Genomic DNA, 22,937 nt, shown 5'->3' with positions numbered 1-22,937 from the left:
TTTTAAGTCCCTTTTTTATGAAAGAGATGTGAAAATTAGAATACAAATTCATATTCATTTGTATGTGCATAGAAAGCCTGCAGAAGGCTACAAAAAAAAGTAACGTGCATCTTTTAAAAATAGCAGTCAGGACAAGATTAGTATGTTTTTAACACGGTAATAGCATACATGTCAGCCTGTTACCCAATTTCTATGCTTCCTGTTACAGATCTCTTATTACAAACTCACAGTCACACTGTTTTCCTAAAAGCACCTTTCAAGTACCCTGACTTTCACTGAAATGTGGCTGCTACTGTGTACTTATTTTAAAAATGGCTTGACAGAATTGCTAATGTTCTCATTCCTTCAGGATATTTCCTAATACTTGTAGCCTTTTCATGTTTCTAATTAGGCCAGTAATGGTCCCTGAAGTTAAACCAATTAAAATTATTTACTGTGACACACAGTGTGGAGATAATTATCTGATATCTGAATCCAACTTCTGCTTACTTCGCAACATTACTTAATAGAAAACAGAGAAACTGATGCCCATGCTTTCATTTTACTTGTCTACCAAATGTGTTTGCCCCATAGCAAACTGTTTAAATAAAGCATTAAAATCTTTGTGGTGCTAATCAAAATGTTTAAAATCCACTCACATTCCCTTTATAGTTCTGCAAAGCATATAAAATTCTTAAACATTACCTTTTACATTATAGTGGCTGACCAATGTAGTATTATAGCCACATTATAAACAGATAATGCAGCTTCTGCAGTTTCTAGTAACCTTACTTTTCTTTCTCCACTCATTTTCTCTATTTTTTTTCCTTTCAACATTTCTCTTCCTTCATCTTCTTCTTTTTTCCTCTTTGTCTTGTGTTTTGTTTCAGTATTGTGTGGTTCACCATAAAAGACACAAATCCAACGGACTTTGAAACATAATCTTCATACAACAGAAGGTAATTCTGTACGAGCTAAACAGTTATTATAGCATGGCACAAGACAAATTAGATTTATTACCATTTTATCTTTGTATAGTGTTGGGTGTTTGGAAGATTGGTTGTTTACAAATAGAATTATAATCGACGGCAGAAGTCTTAGCAAAAGTTTGGTTTATATGTAACGCGAAGCAAAAATCCCTCTAGAAAAAAAAAATGCACACAAGCAAGTAACTCATATCATGAAGCAACGCTTTTCATTAAAAGTTGGCTGGCACTGTGTAGAGAACTTGGACAAAAGTAAAGACTGAGCCTCTAAGTTAGGCTTGCATATGCTATAGTTAAGTGCCAGAGTATAGTCTCATAAAGAATTATAGCTACGGCACTTTGAGAGCATTTAGCCCATAATCCCAATGCAAATTATTCTAAGAGACAATTGAGTTTTATGCCAAAAAGCCACCTTGAGACTGGCAATGTAAAGTTGGACATTACGCCTGATCTTAGGACAGATTCCATTGCTGTTGCCTGCTTTTTGTTCAAGTATTCATGAAAACCAGTACAGATACAGTAAAGATACAGATACATTTTCCAAGTCACCATGTGCTTCAATGGAGCCCCCTGGCTATTTGTGATAACTTTACTTTGGAGAAACAGATCGCAACAGAGAGAAGTCAGGCATACCATTCAACTCAGAACTGTAGCTAGAAAGTGTGGTGTTTGAGAACTTCCAGTCCAGGCTCTGACTTGGAATGGTAATGGATCAAATTTGAGAATCCTTGCTCATGCAGGGTGATCTGAGGTGCCCACTTATTTTTCCCAGCAGATAGTAGGGAATGCCTGTCTGTGTACCACAGAAGCCTGAAAAGACATTAGGTTAGCAGAGTGCCAGGGAAGGTAGTGAAGACTTTTCAGAGAGGTCTTGAGATCATTCAAGTTGGAGTGGAATTTTTTCCACACAGCTCTCTTTCCTGACGCACTGGAAAGATTAACAGGGTTAATCTCAGCAGAAGTAACTTTTTACACTGATAGTTTACAATAGAAGAAATACGTGTTCCTTCTCCTGTACCGTCATGTATTTTGCCAATACATTCATTAACACAACAAGCTAATTGCATTCTACTTATTTGCATATGTTAGTTGAATAAGTGTTGATAAATTTAACTACAGTCAAAAGTATTTCTTCAAAGTTATTGTTTGCAAATCTTTTTGGAATAGGTGGGGGTATAGATTGTAAAATTTAAAAAACTCTTAAAATATTAGAAAAATATAACTTTTCCAATTATTTCTACTTAAATAAAATTTTCTGATTCTGTTGGTATTTTATTTGCATACAGTATTTTATATTAATTTATATGATATCTGAAGTATTTTAACAATTTTATCAATATTTTATCAAATAGCTTTGTCTTCTCAACTATTTTAGGACTGTGGTTCAAGTAGCCATGACTTGTACAGCATTTTACACAGAGAAATTTACTGAATAAATATCCTATTATTAAATTTGAGTACAATTGCAGAGCTATGGATTCTGTACTATGAATACAGCAAGGGCTCAAGAAGTGTTTTTATACCCTGAGCTCCAGAAGTTTGTACCATACCATTTGATTTATAATTATTCAAGTGAATTTATCTATGTTCCATGAGCACACAAGAGAATACATGAATGAGATAATGAGGAAGGAAACTTAATTTTCTTCAAACTTTAAATATTAATTTAACTCTTCAACTAAAATTTTGAAGTTTGGTACACTGCTATTATTATACCACTTATTTTCATCTCTTGCTCTATTATATGAGCTTGAAGGATACTGTTATTATTAAAATTATTTCCTAGACTCTTATTCCTTTGCTCTTACATTCACACTTAATACTCATTAACCTGGAAATATGTTAATAATATGGGTTATAACTTAGTATTCACAATAGAGACTGGAAGCGGGATGGATTAAGAAAAAAATTACATACTTGCAGAGGTGGAAGTTAAAATAATTGAAGGAGAGAAAAACATGGTGAGAAGGTGGTATTGAACACATAAATGGAAGAAAGAAAGCATTACTGAGACTGAAGTACCTACAATAATGGAAATGAACTTTGGAGGAAATAGTAACACTATTTTGAGCAAATATCAAACAGTATCCAAAGAATAAAAAAAAGAAATCAAATATTTCTAGACTTTCTCGGGGTTGATGCAAAAAAATATCATGAAAAATCTAGAATTCAATTCTTCTAAATTTTATAGTTTTAATCTCATAAGAATTTGCATGCTAGAGATTGACCGGATAACACATTAGGAAGACTTGAGTGTTGTAGAATTTCATCCCGCCAGCCTGGCCTGTTAATCAGTGTAGTGGAGCATGATGATAATGTTGCTTTGAAAGAAGGTCTAGACATTAAACTTAGGTTAATAAGCAAAATGAAAAAGGTATAAATAATTATTCTAAAAGTGGGACTAATTTAGGTCATCCTGTTCATTTTAGAGTTAATCAGTCAAAAATATTGATTGAGTACCTTTTGTGCTAATGCCACTGAAATTAAGGGAAAAATGAGAATGACAGAGTTCTGCTCCTTAAGGAGATTAAATTCTAGGGAAGAGAAAAGAGACATAAGCACATTGATAAATAAAATTATTTCAGGAATAAATAAATGTGAAGAAAAAGATAAATCAGGATAATGAGGTAGAGCTACCAATGGCGAGAGTTGAGATTTTATAAGCTATGGTAGTTGGTACCAAAACATAAAAGAAAGTTTTGTGCCAAGGTCCTGAGAACAGAATGAACTTGAATTAATTGCGCAGTGTGGCTAAAGGGGGCAAAGAAGGGGACAAAAGGAAGGATTTGAGTTCAGAGATATGCACAGTCTCCAGCTCATATGGGATTTGTGGACCATGCTAGAGAGCTTGAATTTTTAATATTGATGTTGTTGCAATGGGTAGCCATCACAGAATTTGAAGCATGGGAGTGAAACAATCTGAATTTATGAGCAAAATGATGAAAATTACTGAGTTAATGTTTCCAATGATTAAAATAGAAAATGACAAAAATAAATTCGTAATTAAAACAAAGAAACTACTTGTATCAATGAATAACTCTATTACTTTTCTAAGGCTGTCATAGCATACTGGGTGGCTTAACAGCAGACATTTATTATCTCATAGCTCCGGAGACAAAAAGCCTGAAACAAAGGTATTGTTTCCTTCTGAGAGCTGTGAGGCCTCTCCTTGATTTCTGGATGGTCATCTTAATTTTCATGTGGTGTTCTCCCTAAATGTGTGCCTGTGTCCAAATCTCCCCCCTTTTTATAATAGCACCAGTTATATTGGACTATAGCTCACCCTATTCCAATATGATCTGGGATCTCAACTAAATACAAATTAATTTTGCATTTCCAAATAAATTTGCATTTTTGAGGTAATGGGGATTAGGACTTCAACATATGGATTTGTGGGATACACAGTTCAACTCATAAGAATGACTATTTTATTAAATGAGCTGAAATTGTTAAGATACAAGAGGAAACATTTTTTTTTTCTGTCTGAATCATTTAAACCCACTTTGTAGAAAATTCTTTCTTACTCCTTAGATGAAATTTTAACCTATGTTGTGCTTTTTTTGTTTTTAAATTTTATTTTCGTCTCAAAAATAGCATTATTTCAAAAATTAAAATGTCCAGTCTGGTAGCACAATCACATAACTCCTTATATGTAAAGGAATAGAAGATTCTTCTTTCTTACCTTGTTATTTCTTTAAGTGAGGATGCCTATAAGAAGGAGGAGGAAGAAGAGGAGCAAGGCCTGGGCAGACTGCTCTCTTTCTTAACTCCAACTCCTACTCTACCTATTCAGTCCCCTTCAACTGTTTTACCCAGGTGGGGAGAGTGATTTAGGGGAAAGAGTCTTATCAATGCTCATGATTTTATACCAGAGTAGGGGAATATTTAAAGCTGGCCTTTGGTCCCCTGGGCTACTTCTGTAGATTTGAAAAAAAAATAAACAAACAAACAAATCAAAACCCTTTTCAAGAATGTCCAACTGGAACTCCCAGGGTGGAGAGAAATGAGATGACTTTTTTCTTAATACACCACTGCTCAGCTCTGTGTGTTCCCTGCATGCACTGTTTTTTGTTGAGGCCCCTTAATGGCTCATGGCTGTCGAGCAGAGTCCCATTTCAGATGGCTCTAGGCTTTCTTTCTCTTGTGGTACACATTTGAGCCTCTGGAACTGCATCTGTTTTCTCTGCAGATGGTACTAGAAGTTTGTTTTCAGTGCACCTCGTTGTTTCTCTGCTCTTATGACTCGGAGCCACACTGACGATCACACTTAGATTTCCTAAATGGGAGTCAGATACTAATTCACCATGCCCTTAATTCGAGTGGTCACAACACAAACACTCTGAGTAGCCCCTGAAAGCCTTCTCTGGGATCTTGAATTGAGGAGGATACAGCCTCTACCCATTTCCCAAGGGAAGGGACTGGATTATAGTTTAAAAGAGAGGGGTTGAAAAACTTTTACAACATTCTCAGATTTTTTTTTCTGCAAAGGTATCTTCTCAGTGTTCTTTGACTTTAATCTGTCGTTATTTGTGTGTTGGATGAAGCGTCCCCACACCACTTTTGGGGCACCCCTTTTACAGGTCAGGCATAGGTCTTTGGAATGTTGGGGAGATGGTACCAATTATTTTGTTCTTGACTTTCATGGTCTCACCTGAAATTGAAATAAAGAAGTCCCATTTTGCTATTTGGCTGCATGTATATAACAGTGAAGTTAGGTTACAGGATGCATCTGCTAGACTCTGTAAAATTCCTATTAGTCCATTGAAGCCCTTCTGCGTGTATATGAAAAAAATTCTTACAAACCAGTAAGGTGATTTTCTGATGTATGTCTGTGTACTTATGAGAAACTTCAGAGTTGGATTTGTTTTGATTCCCTCTAGAGATATATTTACTTCAAACATCCTGACAATACTATTAAAAATAGGGATCTTCTTCACACATGGGTGACATGTTGCTCCGGATCTTCAGCCAGGAGCTTTGGAAAGACCTCAAGTGGTGCAAAAACTCTCAACATATTGTTAGTGCTCTGCTCACATTCCCTTTACTGGCTGGTTCACCACCTGCTGTGAGTGCTAGAGCCAATGGTTTACACATGTGGCCTCTGAGGAATTGCCCTCTGCAGACCTCAGCCAGGTTATAACTAGGAAATTTGGCCCTCTACCCAAGGTTAGCCAATAAATTCTAGGGTACAAAAGCCAGGCCTTCTTGATTGAAGATGCTGCTGTGTGATTATGCTTCCAAGTTTCAACAGGATGAAGCTAAGGTAAGCTTTACCTTATACCTTATTCTCAGTTTACCTCCTTTTCCTTTCCTTTTCTGGTTTCTCCTTCTCCGTAAGTACGAGACTCCTTCTGAGAACACGTTTTCTCCTGAAATGGGAAGATTTTATTCTACTTATTCCTTTATTGTAGCAGTCAAAATTTTTATTTCTCCTGGGAGTCAGATTTAGTAATTTCTAATTTTCTAAGAATGCATCCATTTCCCCTCATTTTCAAGCATATTGACATACATGTTTTCATATTTTTTTCTCCATTTAATCTCTATGGCAGCTGCAATTGTTTCCTTTTTCACTCTAAATATTGTTTGTGTCTTCATTATTTCCTTGATTGCAAAAGTTTTTGTGTTTTATTATCCTTTTCAAAGAGGTGGTTTTGACTTTATTGATTCTACTTAATACTGAATTTTTATTTTATTATCTTTATTTTCTGTTACTTTGTTTACATTTGCTTTTCTTTTTCTAACTTTTTTGTCTAATTTATTTTCACATTTAATTTTTCTAATCTAAGTATTTAAGTAAATACTTTTTTCCTTTCTGCATTGTTTTTCCTGCTTCCAACAAGTTATATGTACTATTTTCATATTTTTCACTTCTGAGTATTTTTGAATTTTTATAATTTCTTCTTTGATACAGAGTTAGTTTTTTATTTAATTTCTAACATTGTAAGTTTTTTCATCCTCACTGATTCCTAATTTAATTTGTAGTGGCCAGGGAATGAAGTCTGTATGATATCAATTTCTTTAAATACATTTGGAATTGCTAGTGGCCTAGTATACAATCAAATTTCGTAAATCTCCCCTGTATCTTGGTGGTAGAGCTGTGGGGAGTGGTGGAAAGGGGTCGAGAGAAAAGTGTATTTAATCTTCAGCTGTTCTTTGTGCATGCAGTGTTATGTTTAGTTTAGATTTAGTAATCTGCATGATGCTCTTCCTAGCCTTTATGTCTACTCAATGAGAGAAATCTGTTACTATCTCCTTCTGCCATGTTGGATTTAATAGTTTTTACTGTCAGTTTTGTTTGAATTGTTTGTTTTGTGTATTTTGAATCTGCATTTTAGTTTCCCACTAATTTAAGAATTATCATACCTTCCAAGTTAATTAAAAATTTTAGCCTTGCATGATGATTTTTTATCACTAATACTGTTTTTTGTCTCAAAGTATGTTTTGGCTTGAGGGTAATATAACTCTGTTAGTTCTCCTTAAGAGAGCATTTTCTTGGTATATATAATTTTTACCCAACTTGCTTCCTATCTTCTATATCCTTATGTTTAAATTTGTCTTTTTCAATCAGCATATGGAGGGGTGGAGAATGCTTTTTTACCCAAACTTTATATTTTATTGGCATGTTTAGTTTAATTATATTTTAATTGTTATTATTCATATTCTCTCACCTTTTTTTTTCACTAATTTAAATTCTTCTGGTATCACTTAGAGTTTTTGCTTATATTTTTGCTGTCTATTGGATTGGTTAATTTTATAAAACTTAGCCAGTTTTGTTTTTTCACTTACCATCTGGGCAGTTGTGTCTATTTCTACTGTTTTAGTGCTATCTTTAGATATTGTAACATGCACATTTAAATTAAAAGCTGTAAAATAAATCTGTAACATTGTCCTTATCAATGCAATATAAGACTATTAAAATGTTTTAATGCTTATCCCCACACATTTTACATAATATTGTTGTCCAATGTTTTAGTCATCTTTTTTGACTCCATGAATATGATTGTCTTAGTAGCCAAATTTGTTTAGTTTTACGTCAACTTACCATTTTCAATGCTTTCTCTTTTTCTTGCATGTGTGTTTAGCATTACTCTCTTTTTTCCTGAATGTGATATAGTGATTTATAATAAGAAATACATATTTGGTTTTCATCCCTGGTTTCTAGCACAGAGCTCCTAAAACACGAGGAATTTCCTAAGTGATAAGAGCAATAAGGGTGTCTTGATATTCATAACAAACCCTTTCAATCACACCTGAGTTAAAGTTAATGCAGTGACTTTTGTAAAGCCCCTAAAGATTGGGGTTGGTTGCTAGGGAAACTAACAGGTGATTAGAAGGTTGGAATTATTATTCCCAGACCCCTGGAACAGAGAGGGTTGGAGATTGAATTGATTGCCAATAGACAATAATTTAATCAATCATGCCTAAGTAATAAAGCCTCCATAAAAATCAAAAGGACTGGATTTGAAGAGCTTCTGGGTTATCAAACACATGGAGATTGTCTGGGAGAGTGGTGCCCTGGAGAGGGAATGGAAGCTCTGCGTCCTTTTCTACACAGGCATACCTTGTTTTATTGTGCTTAGCTTTATTGTACTTCACAGATGTTGCATATTTTTACAGTTGAAAGCAAGATCTTCCGCCACCAAAATATTACAACTTGCTTTATTGTGATACTTGAACCCACAATAGCTCTAAGGTATGCCTGTACCTTGCCCTGTGTATCTCTTCCATCTGGCTGTTCCTGAGTGATAGCCTTTATAATAAACTAGTAATCAAGAAATAAAATGTTTCTCTGAATTCTCTGAGCAAATTAATTCAAGGAGGGGGTCATGGGAGCTCTGATTTATAGCCAGTTGGTCAGAAGTGCAGGTACTTACAATATCTTATTCTACCTCTCAATAATTCTGCATGTATCTTCCAAGAAATCAACATTAGTACAATATTACCTTCATTACAATCAGTAGTTAAGATTTTCCAATTTCATATAAATTGTAAATTATAAACTCTCATTTTCTTTCAATCCAGGATCCAGTCAAAGAGCATATATTGCATTTCATTGTCATTTCTCTTTAGTATCTTTAATCTAAAATAATGTTTCTCAACAGGGGCATTTTTGTCCTCTGAGACATTTGGCAAGGTTCACACACAAGTTTGGTTATCACAATTTGTAGAGGGTGGGGAGACAGCTATTGGCATCTAGAGGGTAGAAACTGGAGATGCTGTTAAACTTCCTACAATGTACAAGATGGTCTCCCACAACAAAGAATTTTCCAGCTCAAAATGTCAATAGAGCTGAGGTTTAGAAGCTCCAATCTTGAATTGTTCTTTCATTTTTACTTCTGCCTTTTATGGCATTTATATTTTTAAAGCATCAAGGACAGTTGTCTCGTAGAGTGTTGAACAATCTGGCTTTGTCTGATTGTTTCCTCATGACTAAATTCAACTTAAATATTTTGGCAAGAATATCATGTGGTGATATATATCTTGCCATTTTTATCATCTTTTGTTCTTCCTTATTCTTCCAATATCTTGCTTAATTTCTTTTATTATATTAAATACCTTCTTACACCATTACTTGCCATTTCTTTAGGTCTGATGGTCTTTTGTGATGTTTCTTGGTTTGGTTTGTTTACTTGTTTCACCTGATTCTTAATCATAGTAGTTTATTATTTGCATATTTTGGGTTGGGGGATAATATTTGATTATAGACTCATGTCCTTTTCTTCTTTGTTGGTGACAGACTTAAAGAGATTTTTTTTCTCTAATTTTCAGAAAGTATTTAAATTTCTCAGATTCATTATTTTTTGATGAATAGTTAATATGCACCCAAATTCATGTGACTGCTTAAAATTTCTCTTGGAAAAGGCAAATATTTCTACCATTTGCTTCTTTGGGAGAGGTTTTTAACTATTCGCTAAGGGTGTTACCCTTCTTTAATCTAGTTGTATGCTATATTACCAATTTTATTTTTCTCTTCCTCTCCCCAAGCTTTTTCTCTATATGTGTGTGTCAACACAAGTAGTAGGTTGATGGAGACTAGCATATTTCCCAGGACAAACATCATTACTTCTTATTTACCTCCCTGGTTTGGGGCTTTCTTGTTATTATCTTGGGTCCCCCAAGCACTTTCTTTACTTTTCTGATAGCTCATCTGGTCATTTAGAAATAGGTTTTCTTTATTTTATCCATCATTTTAACTATTTCCTCTCCTTCTCCTTGAGAATTTCTTAAATATACTTCCACATTTTTTGTCAGAAACAGAAGTTAGTTTATTCTGTCTTTAACTTCCAATAGTCATTCTAAGTCTTCCACTTTGGACTTACATGCAAATGAATGGTATTTTAAGCAGTATACAGGAATAGATTGCTCTTCTGTTGTAAAACTGTCCTAAGAAACTTCCAAAATGGAAACTGACATCACCATTTTCAGTTTTTCTTATTGGCTGTTATTTACCACCAAATTAAGATCAAAATTTACTTTTGTATCCATATTGATTAAACACTGGCTATGGAATGAATTGCTCTTATTTCTACTTCCTAATTAATGACATATAAATGTTTTACCATCTGTTTTTATCTTCTTGTGTGCCATTTTCAGCTGGATGTCTGACCATGTTCATTTGTTATCTGAAACTTAATTTTTTGAAAACAGGCAAACTTAATTTTCTTTTGGAAAAAAATATATACAAAATATCCAGCAGACATATTTCAAGAATCATTGAATTGTAAGAATATTTCATTTAATTTATTCGCTATGTATATGTTGAGCTCCTTCCTTGTGACAAGCATAATATCAGAAAGTTTGGGATATAGCAGTGAACAAAATGGACATTGTCTCATTTTATGTGACTTATACTATTTGGCGATGCAGGTATTAAACAAAGCACTGTGCATAATTTAAAACAATAATAGGTGTCTATAGAAAAATAACAGGGTTTTATTAGAATAAAAGAGCAGTAAATCCCTTCAGAAAAATACAATATCTAAGTTGAAACCTAAAGGAAGGATATTCTATTTGAGTAATCAATGGAGAAAAAACTTTCAAATGTAGAGAGACAAAGAACAGACCTTAGAGGATATGAAGACCTGAAAGAAGATATGGAATTGGACTTGACTTGTGAAAAACTATAATGTTTAAAGGTAATTAGGGTAGATAGAGGACAAAATATGTAGGTCCTTGTAAGCTAGCTTAAGATTTATTTTATTCTAAAAGAAATAGGGAGTCCAAAAAGAATCTTTAAAACAGCACAGCTCACATTTTTATACAATTATTCTGACTGCTCTTTGTAAAACCGGATTGAGGGGAATTAATAGTAGAAGAGAAAAAAGCTATTTAGGAAGCTGTTGCAATTAACCAAAGAAATGAATATGGCTTGAGAGTTTTCTATTATCCTGAGGGTGGAGCGAAGTAAACAGGGAAAAAAATATACTTTGAAAGTAGTAATATTTTTGTTACATTAGATATAGAAATGAAACAAACAAACAAAAAAAAACAGAGCCTCCAAGGACTCAGTTAATTTCAAAAAGTATGATATATGCTTAACTGGGATACAAACATGGTAGATATCCATCCAACTATATCCATAATCACTTTAAATGTAATCATCTAGATGCACTAATTTAAAGGCACTATTGTCAGACTGTATTAAAATTAAAAACAAAACTGTATTTCATCTGTAAGTCACCCACTTTAAATACAGTGATCCAAGAAAAGTCAAAAGTAAAGAGCTCATTTGGAGGAGTCCAAAACCAAGACAAAATAAGGTAGGGGCAAAAATCAGAACACAAAGAGTTTGAAGCCTGTGGCAGCCAACAAATATTAAGCACAGCCCAACATTTAGCCAAATTAGCCTAAATCTTCACATTAAAGGCCTATTTACTTCTATTGCCCAACATAATACGTCCATCTCCCCACCAAAAAACTGCAAGGCATTCTAAAGGCAAAACAAAGAAAACAAACAAACAAACAAAAAAAACAATTGGAAGAGCCAAAGCAATTATCGGAACCAATTTAGATATGACATAAGTCTTTGAAATATAAGACAAGAAATTTAAAATAACTAGGATTATTATACTAAAAATTCTAATGGAAAGGGTAGACTAAATGCAAGAACAAATGGATAATGTAAGCAGAGAGATGAGAACTCAAATAAATAATCAAAAGGAAATACTTGATTAAAAAAAATAATAACTGAAATGAAGATTGCCTCTGATGGGCTTATCAGTAAACTAGACATGGTTGTGCAAATAATCTGTGAGCTTAAAGGTTTGTCAGTGGAGACTTCCTTAACTGAAATTCAAAGAGATAAAAGAATGAAAGTGTTGGAGAAAGGTATACCATGCAAGTACTAATTAAAATAAAGCTGAAGTAGCTATATTAATTCCAGGTAAAGTAAATTGCACAAGGAAAATTATTAGGGGTAGAGGCATTAAAATGATAGAGGGACTGATTCTCCAAGAAGGCATGACAATCTTAAACAGTATGAACTTAAAAATAGAGCGTATATGCATCTAAGAGAGAAGCAAAATACATGAAACAAAAACAGATAGAGTTGAAAGGAGAATAGACAAATCCACTAATATAGTTGATGACTTCAATATCTCTCTGTCACTAATTAAGAGATCCACCAGACATAAAGTTTGTAGGTATATAGATGACTCAACAGTCTTATCAGTTAGCTTAGTCTAATTGAATTGTAGACTTCTTCATCACACAATAGTCACATTAGATAGATAGAAGTCACATTCTTTTTATAGTTACATAGAACATTCACCAAGATAGATCACAGTCTGGGTCATAGAATACACCTTAACAAATTTAAATGCATAGGAATCATGCCAAGTACATTCCTAGACCATGATGCAGTTAAGCTGGAAATAATAACAGTAAGATCGCTGAGAAATACCAAATGTTTGGAAAGTAAACAGCACATTTCTAAACAACTGATAGAACAAAGAAAATGTCTCAAAAGAAATTAAAAAATATTTTGAACTAAATAAAACTTAATATACAACTTACCAAATTTGCAGGATTCAGTGAAAGCAGTCCTTAAAGGGAAATGTATAGTACTATATACATACATATATGACATATGAGGAAAGATCTAAATTAATAACCTGATTTCCACCTTAAACAAGAAAAAGAAGAGCAATTTAAGGCAAAACCAAGAAGGAACTAAATAATTAAAATCAGAACAGAAATCAATGAAAAAAAAGGAAATTGAAACAGGAAAATAGAAAAATATCAATGAAACCAAAGGAGTTTTTGTTGTTGTTGCTGTTGTTATTGTTTTTAAAGCATGACTGAAGTTTCTGGCTTTGGCAGCATTTTCAAGTGAATATTGACTGATATGGGGGGGAAATGAAGAAGAAGCAAATTTGGAGAGACAAATCCAAGTTTTAGTATTGGGCACATTTATATTTAAAAATAGTTATAAAGTGGGCAGATACTTGAGTTTGGGGCTCTGAAGAAACTTTTGGTTATAGGTATAACATTGGGACTCACTGACACACAGATGTTCTTTAGAGTCATGGAAAAAAAGGAAAGGGTTCCCTAATGAGTGAGGAAAGAACACTGACATATGCCTAACTATGTCACATGCTATTAAAATGTCCTGGCAACACCAAATGAGGAGTGGGTATTTTCTTAGGCAACATGGAGTCATGCGGCAGCCTTAGCAAGATCAGACTTAGTAGAGTGGTACACAGGCAAAATTAACATAAAGAAAGTTGGCATAGAGAGGGGTGGAGAGAGGGAGGGCAGTGTGAGTAAATAACTACTTTCAAAATTTACCTCAAGAGTAGCAAAGATGTAAGTTGTAGCTGGAGGTTACTATAGGGTCTAGATGGTTTCTTTAGGATAGACCTACTCATGATCCTGAACGTTTATGGAAGGGGCACAATAAGAAAGGAAGATTGAAGATGCAGTACTAGTAAGTTCCTAAGAAAGAGAGAAGCTAGTTATGCAGTACATGTAGAAGGATTAACTACCTATATTGAACACTGACTGTGTGTCTGGTGTTAAACTCAGAGCTTTATGTAGATTATTTAAATTTATCTTTACATCAGTCCTCTGAGGTTGATAGCTTCTCCATTTTATAGTGAGAAAATTTAAGTTTAAATAAATTAATAATTACCCCTAGTTTAATCAAACTAGTAAATGGTAGAGCCAGAATTCTAGCTGGGTCTGATGCCCAACACCTATATTTTTTTAACGACCGTCCTGAATTGCCTTTTTTTCATATATGCAATTGCCCTGAACCTGCAACCAGACGGAATAAGTATACTACTCCTCTGAGAGTAAAATACTGAAATCAAAGTAGAGCTATGTCAAGAAGAAAGTGGTTCCCAGTTCTGCAACATTTGGTTATGTATCAGTCAAATAGATTAATACACTGAGAATGGACTGTCTTTTCTTTGCTCTTTTATTTTGTACTCAAATCTTTGCACTTATTATTCTTTCTTTCCTGAAGTGCTTTTTCCTGAATATTTGTATGTTACTTTCTTTTTCCTCATAAGTGAGTTTAAATGTCACTTTCTTAGAGAACCTGAAGGAAGAGTCAATATCAGGGGAGTATAGAAAATGAGAATTATGGGTAAAGACTGGCAATGCCCAATACTCAAAAATTTTCCAGAACAGAACTGCTCTCTAACCAACATATATTGAGAATTTAGACTCAATTTGCAAGATTGTTCCCTCTCTCCCTTCCTTGCTTTGTATCCTAAGCAAGTTAATTAACCACTCTGTGTCAATTTCTTCATTATAAAATGGAAGTAATAATAGAACTTAAAGGGTTTTTATAAATATTAAATGAGCTAATTCATATAAAGTTCCTAGAGCAATGCTCGGCATATAATAAGTGTTCCATAGTATTAGTTACTATCATCATTCAAGTCATCTCTATCGAAAGATGGGATGTATTATGATACTCTCCAAGCATGATAATGTTAAAACATTTGATAAGTCTAATTAATTCCCCTTTGTTTTGATTCCATATTTCCTAATATTGTTTTGCTTCAATTTGTATCTGCAGACAGGAAAAGAATAGTGTGGCTTTCTCTGCTTGGGCTCTGTGATTGTAAGTTTAATATCAAGATGCACTTGCTTTTTCCAAGTTCATGAAGCTTGAATAAAGCCTCATATTAATTGAGAAATAATAACTGACACAGGGAACCAGAATATGTTATGTTTATTTGGGCGTACTATCTAAACATAACATATTCTAGTTCCCTGTGTCAGTTATTATTTCTCAATTAATATGAGGCTTTATTCAAAGCTTCATGAACTTGGAAAATGCAAGTGCATCTTGATATTGATTTGCTTTGGAGATGTTGAAAAAAGCAGGTTGGACAGCAGATTAGTGTCTTTCTGGATGATGAAAGTCTGTCTTAAGAGAGAGTGGTCAGCCTTATCCCAGGCAGACAGCATACAATCCCCTTATACCTCCTTATGCAGAGCTTTTTCCTCATTTGCATTTCTAGAATCGATGCTATTATCTTCATGTTACAGATGGTGATCAGAGAAGCAAAGTAACTTGCCCAAGGTCACATAAGCATTAGTGGCAGAGCCTATACTCAGAATTGGCTTTGACTGACAGCAAAGTGCATTCTTAACACATGCACACTTGGCTCCAACGATAGTAAAAATAAGAATAATCAGAAAATGATCTTTTTGAGGATTAAAAAAAAGTCAGTTTAAATATTTGCTTAATAGTGAGGACTCCATAAAAATAACTTTGTAAAATCTAAGGAATATGTAAATAAATATGCAATTTTGCATATAACTACTGTCCTTTTTACACACACACACAGACACAGACACACACACACACACACACACACACACACACACACACATCCATGTCCTTATATGAATTTGCTAGTATATTGTTAGTAGTTCTTTATATTATTATTTTAAACTCAAGAGACTGTGGGATAATAGATTTGAATGGTATTAAACAAGGACATGCTTGGTGTAAATTAAAAATGCATTTCAGAAAATTGCTATTTGTTTAATGCAGTGTGCAGGTTAGAGCTTAGTTAGGTAATTAACTTGGTCATTCTAATATTTTTTTTCCATTCCAACTCCAGCTGACAAATTTGAACATTAGTAGCAAACTTTTTATAAGTAACAACTTACTACATGCATAAGTAATGTAGTTTGTAAACTAATTGACAAGGTTGTGGAAGCTGAGGTAACACAATCATGGGGCTTTATGGGGTATTGTGTGGCTCTTTCTTTCTCTAAGTATCTCAGCTTGGAGTGATTCCCGAAGAAGAGTAAAACCACTCCAGAAAATTTCTTTGGCTGCCATCTGTACTCTGAGCTCTGTGGACATGGTCTCATACTTGGGTCAGTTTCTATAGCTTCTTCATTAATACTATAGAAAAATACTGAATATTAACAAATCCATCCAAATGTCACAGAGGGGTGAGAAAAATGCAAGTAGACCAAATGCAAGCACAGAATTCTATAGTAAAGAACAATGCATATTAATATCTACAAAAGAAAAGAACCACAGATAGATTTAAAAAACTGTGGCGGAACTGATGGGCAATGCAGCAACAATAATACCAGAAAAAGGGCTTCAGGGCAGGATCCAAAAAACTAAAGTACACTTGCATGTGATTTGGTAAGAAAGGAAAACCAACATTACTAAGAATGCTTATGTAAAAATGGTAGTGTTAGAAATAAAGATGAGGAGTTTTTCTTATGACATCTCTAAGATTCCTTCTTTCCTTTGATTCCACTACTGTTTTCCCATTTCAGTATTCCCATCACAACCCTATTTCTGGTTTTCCTCTTTCTCTTCCAGTCATGGCTCTTTCAGCCAATTCTAGACTGATAGAGTAGTCTTCTGCACATCATGTCACTCTCATTAGCTGATCATCTACTCTGGTCATTCCTTTGTTTCCTACACTAGTGTCCTTAGATTACACTCTGCACCTTCCCAGTATTAAGTTATTTCTCAAATATTTTTCACCTAGGTTTATTTGTCCTTCAGTTTTATACTATAATCTCATGAACACAGCTTATTTTTAACAATTTCACTAGTTTTTCATAGTTTAATGCTTAAATAGATGCTTATTTAGAATCTTCTACAATAGAATACTACATTCCATATAGAGTTTCCTATTTGTGTAAGAATAGATTCTTGTCCCAAATATGGTTTAAAAAAATTGAGTTATATCCAAATGTTAAAGGAAATAATAACAAAAAAAACTAATGCAGGCTTGAGTAATAATATGACAGACAAAATGAAGATTATAGTAATAGAAAGGGCATTTTCAAATACAAGCTCTGTCAGTTCAAAGACTTTAGGAAAATTTCTTAAATGTCTCTCCCTAAGTAGTAAAATGTAGTAAATAATGCTAAATCATGCATGCGATTACCTAAACATATGGGCATTTTTGCTTAATAAACATTTCTGAGTAAAGCAAATATTTCTTACTACTTATTACTTTTCCAATTTCAATTGTTTTCTTCAGATTGTAACTGTTTTCTATAAAGCCATATTTCCCCATAAGAGTTCCTTTTTATGAAGTTTTTAATGAATGTTCTTTTAAGACCATTTTACTCTACTGAGAAGCAATAGGAAAATGTGGAATTTAGCTTGTACAGATCTAGGACTAATAAATATGGTCTCTAAGATACATCATCAAGAAAAAGCTCTATTTTCTACCACCATACTAATGAAATGACAAAGATCATCACTGAAGTATAGTATAGTAATTTTAGATAGTATTTCAAAAATTATGTACATTGTACTAAACTTCTTCATAGCCTATGAAAGTTTAAAAAAATACGCATTCCATAGTACCACTAAATGAAATGCATTGGGCTGATAAGTTAAACGTTTCTTTAGGTATTGTCAGTGTAAGCAAATGACAAGTTGTTGTCCTCCTAATGTCAGCCTGCTAATCACCACAGCTAATCAGTCCTGGCATCCTCATGGTTCAGTGGCCAGCAAAGGAGTAAATGGCCGGTCTTTGGCATTAAGGAGTTAAATACTCCTCAGTCCAAACTTTGAAAAAGTTTTGCTCCATGCCCTTTTAGACAATGACTAGCTGTTAAGCTCAAAACTAATTAACATTTCAAAAACTAGTGTTAATCAGTATTAGGAAGACTCTAGGGAAACACTTCCCTGCAGAGTCCCTTTTCTTCCTTTGCTTTAAAGCAATAATTTCTAAATTATTACTTTAATTTTAAGTCGTGTTTGGCACATGGTAAACAAACCTAAAACTAAAAGAAATGGAATCAAGGTTGGTTCCTTATTTCTTATTCTAATAGAGGCAACTTCTGCCACCCTGATTTTACTTGTTTATAGAAACCGACTTCTAATATGTGCAATAATCTTGCTCTTTATTATGAGTTCATAAACTCATACTCATAGAATGTATGAGTGGATACAACTAGATACCCTACAGCATTATTCTATTAGCTACTGCTATTTAGAAATAAATAGGACTGAAAGACTATCCAGTTGTATGGAAAAGTAATATGATTTGAAATTTTATATTTAGGTTGGGAAAGCATCTTTACAACCAGAATTCCTGTTCACTGCCTCATTTTACACGTGAGGGCACTGAGGTCCAAGATCAGAGAAGTAGCTATAGGTAGATATGCATTTAGAATGCAGATATTTTCAATTCCACTCTCTGTCCTTCTCACTGGCGAGAACTTGATCAAATGACAATAATCATATATTTAAAATTCCAGTTTTATGTAATTGGGATATATAAGTAGCAACAAACCTCTACTTTCTCCAGAACTTCTTTAAGAGATTTTTTTTTCTCTCTATACATGCATGCAGTAGGGCAACATGTTTTCTTTCAGGATGTGGATTTGTGTAAGTCTTTTAATAGGTAGTTGGTACCATATTGGATTACATAATGGACTCAGGACTTTCTGGGCTCAAATCTTTGTTCCCCCATTTGATACCCATGTATCCTTGTAGCTAAGGTCATACTGCTAAGGTTTTGTTTTCTCATCTGTGAAAAGATAATGATAGTGATAATTTTCCACCTCCCATGTGTGTCACAACTGGGAGACCAGGAGAGATTCAGAATAATGGAAGAGGATAGTCTTTCTAGTTGAAAAATCCTACTTAATTCCAAAGTGTTGTTGCTATTGGGTAAACTTGCCTCCTGATGCTGAGCTACTAGGCAAAAGTTGGCTAAGACAAGATTATTTAAGAGGTAGAGTGGGTTTTAGTGAAATTCTAAGACTATAAGAATTAAAATATAGAAACCTTTATTGTAAAGAACGAATCATCTGGTTGTGTACAATTTCATGCAAATTTACAGGGAAAAAAACATTCAAGTTGGATAAAGTTTATTTTTAAAACATAAGTAACTATGTATCTCAAATAGCACCTATGGGAGAAAGTAAATTACAGGCATGTCTTCTGAAGCTTATGATATGTGTAATATGATCATAAGCTATTAAAAAGCATGATCTTATGTGTATAGGAAAATTAGCCCTGCCCCCAGTGCTTAAGAAAAGATGATACTAAGTGATGAGGGAATTTTCTCAATTTGTCTCAAGAAAAGATGATACTAAGTGATGAGGGAATTTTCTCTTGCTACATCATATACACTTGCAATGTTTGAAATTTAGCATCAAGTATGGTTTATTCTTCTAATAGGATAGTGGTGAAGAACGTAAACTTGGAATTCAGGCGCCTGGAGATCAAGCCCTATCTCTTCTGATTATTAGCTAGTATTTAATATCTGTATGCTTTTGTTACTTCATATATAAAAATGTGATGCTAACTTTAACCTTATAGAATTTTGAAGGTTCCATAAGATAAAAGATATAAAATTCATTCAGTGATGACCAGCGCATGGTAGCAGCACGTAGTAGATGTTATTGATAATATCATTGATATTACAATCAGAAAAAGCAATACACCCTTTAAAAGACTACAACTACACTTAAAATGATGTGAACAAAAAAATTATTTTTAAAGTTTCTTTGTGTACACTTGTTAGGTCTAACACCTTCCTAATGAGACCTTTCCTGATCTAAATGAGTCCCTCTGTTTTTCACTATCCCAGGACCATGTTAATTTTCTTCTTAACATATCACTGTTTATCATTAACTAGTTGACTTAACTTGTTCATCTTCTATCTCCCTTGAGAGTGTGTTAACATCATGAGGGGAGGGATAATACTGGTTTGCACAGCACTGCGAAACAGCTCCAGATACCCAGTCCTAGCACAGTGTCCATTTACATTTTACAGACAATTAATATTTGAGTCACTACTCTTTGCTTCACATAACATAAACCCAGTTCAGATTGTCATAAAGAAGGATATATCGGCTTGAGTAACCATACAAGGAAAAATGTGGTGTAACAAACCTCAGTATAGTCTAGATTCAAAGACTTTCCAGTTTATTTGAGTATACGTAGTCCATCTTTCTCTTTGCATCTTTTTACCTTTTAAAGACTGTTGTATTGCAGAGGTCATGACTGTGTAATAATCCCAAGCCCACAGTTTCATAGCTCGGCTTCCAAAGAGAAACAGAACTTCCCTGGAGAAAGATTGTTATTGGTCAAACTGGGGTCACATGCATAATCCTTGATGGGAATGGGGGTGTACAGACTGGCAACCCTTGAACCCAGGAAAGCCAGTACCATTACCTGAAGGAGAAAGCAATGTTGGAGAGAACGGGGGAAAATAGCTTTCTACTACAGACATAAAAGCCAATAATTCAGTTATGTAACAGTTGATTATATAGTTTGTTTCAGATTTTTGAAAGCTATAGGTTCCTTCAAGTTCTTTTCTTATGGAACAAAATTTAAATGTAGATCTCATGCCATTTTCAGATTATATAAACAAAGATTTTGTTGCTGAATTGTGGCTACTTTTAATATAATCACATATTTAGATCAACGGAGATGAATGTCAATCATTGTTATTGCCAGCCCATTCCTCCATTGTGGCAAGAGAGCAACTGTTGAATGGAGAAATATAGAAGTAATTGTTGGAGACCGAGCTGCTAGAGAAGGCGGTAATTGGGAATGAAGTCTATTACCCTACCCTTGAGATCCTTGTCATGAAAGCATGCATGAAACAAACATGAAAATTAGTTCTTCCACAGAAATACCTAGGAGAAAAGTGACATAAAAACACTATATTATATCAAAAAAGCAATAATACAGAATGTTGTATACAGATTCGATTTGAATATATATTTGTAATTTAGAAAAATCGACTGAGGAAACCCTCTCTAAATGAAATAATATTATCACAGGTCTGTTTAAAAGAATTGGTGCAATATAAGGCTTACCTTTCTTTTTGTTAATTTTTTTTTTTTTTTAATCCATCCTTACTCCACCTTTTGCGGGCATGAAATTAATGAGTCTGAATGACTTGATGGAGAAACTAGTGATATTTACTTTGGGCATTTCTAGAAAAGTAATTTATTTTATTTTTAGAATTAAAGATGGTTGCCTTTGAATACTTAAAGTTTACATTGAAATTTGATCTTACAATATTATATAAAAATTTGCATTTTTTTGTACTTGATAAAACACATATTATCCAAAAATAGTTATGAAAGGGGAGGGTAGACCTGGTATTGTTTCACGACTCATGAATGAACAGGCACAGGGTCGTTAGCTGATGGAGGAGGTTCACGAAGGAAAATCTTTGACTGCTTTGATAAATGCAGATGATGACTAAGTATGTGACATTGTTCCCATTTATTCAGTGCTGAATCAATCAGTGCCCCAAGTCAGACTGATGCAATGGGCTACTCTAGATGTGGTCTTCTGAATAAGACAGAGTGTTAAAATGAGGTCATGACCACTTTTCATGGTATTTTTTTGCTTGGCCACATTCCAGCTTCACTAATTAAAGTCTGTCTTTCTAAGACCCCTTTACAGTTTTAATTGGGTATGTTATTTCTTGTGAATCGTATGGAATTGTTATTCACTGTCATAAGCAGTGGCTGTATTTCACCATAGAGGTGGTTGCATTTCATCATAGGGATCAAAGGAAGAAACATGAATATAACTTTTTTAAGAGCACTTTGCAATGCTTTGAGGTCTTTGGAAGAAATCACTAGAAAGGAAAATAATGGTGTTCTTAAAATGTAAAGTATTGCTATTATCATTTTTGAAAGAAAACCTTGAGATTGAAAATGTGTTTTCTGGTGAAGTTCAGGAGATATTATTTTACTGTTTCAGAAAAAGGGTATAAATATGATTATTAATTGCAAATTTAATGAAAACCATTGCTGTCATGTCTGAGAAGTCTCTATATTATCTATGTTTAGGAAAAATAATTGGAACTTCTAAGATTTTGTGAGAAGACACTTTGTAGAATATACTAGTTTCTTACTTCTGAGACGACTACAACTGCTCCTCGGTTTATATTAGCTAAGCTTTTATTTACAGTTAATTTTGTCTTCCTTCTATATATTGAACAAATATACTACTAGACAGATGACAAATTTTCACATTACACTGAGTCTTTATTTAGCCTATTTTTAGTTACCTTAATTGATTGTTTCAGACACATCTCTTGGAGGGTACCCCAGAAATATACACATAAACACAAACAAAATAAGTCTCTTTAGCACAATTGTTGGATGGAGGGAAAGGGAAAAAGTAGCTTTCTGCTATTGACATAATAACTAATAAGTATTGGCTATTTTCCAAGTATTGATATTTTGAGAATCAAGAAACAAAGTTGATTTAACAGAATGAAGTAAAATAGAATTTCATAAAAGTGAGTAAAAAAGAGAAATACAAATAGAGATGAGGTGGAAACATGATTGTGATAAAAAATTAATCCAATATACACTACACATTTGCTACTGGTATGCCCCCAATTGGCTCTGCATAATTGCAATTAACACAGGAAAATTAAAAATAAAACTTTAGCTGCATAGTTTACTGTTTCTGTAAAATAAATACACAAGTTGCAGGAATATAGAGCTATTTTTGACCCTGAACTCATGTGG

Source organism: Rhinolophus sinicus, chromosome 3 (assembly GCF_057876585.1).
Source record: "Rhinolophus sinicus isolate RSI-liver-muscle chromosome 3, RSI-T2T, whole genome shotgun sequence".
NCBI lineage: Eukaryota > Metazoa > Chordata > Mammalia > Chiroptera > Rhinolophidae > Rhinolophus > Rhinolophus sinicus.
The sequence above is the reverse complement of the archived record's forward strand: the minus strand, read 5'-3'. Positions refer to the sequence as shown.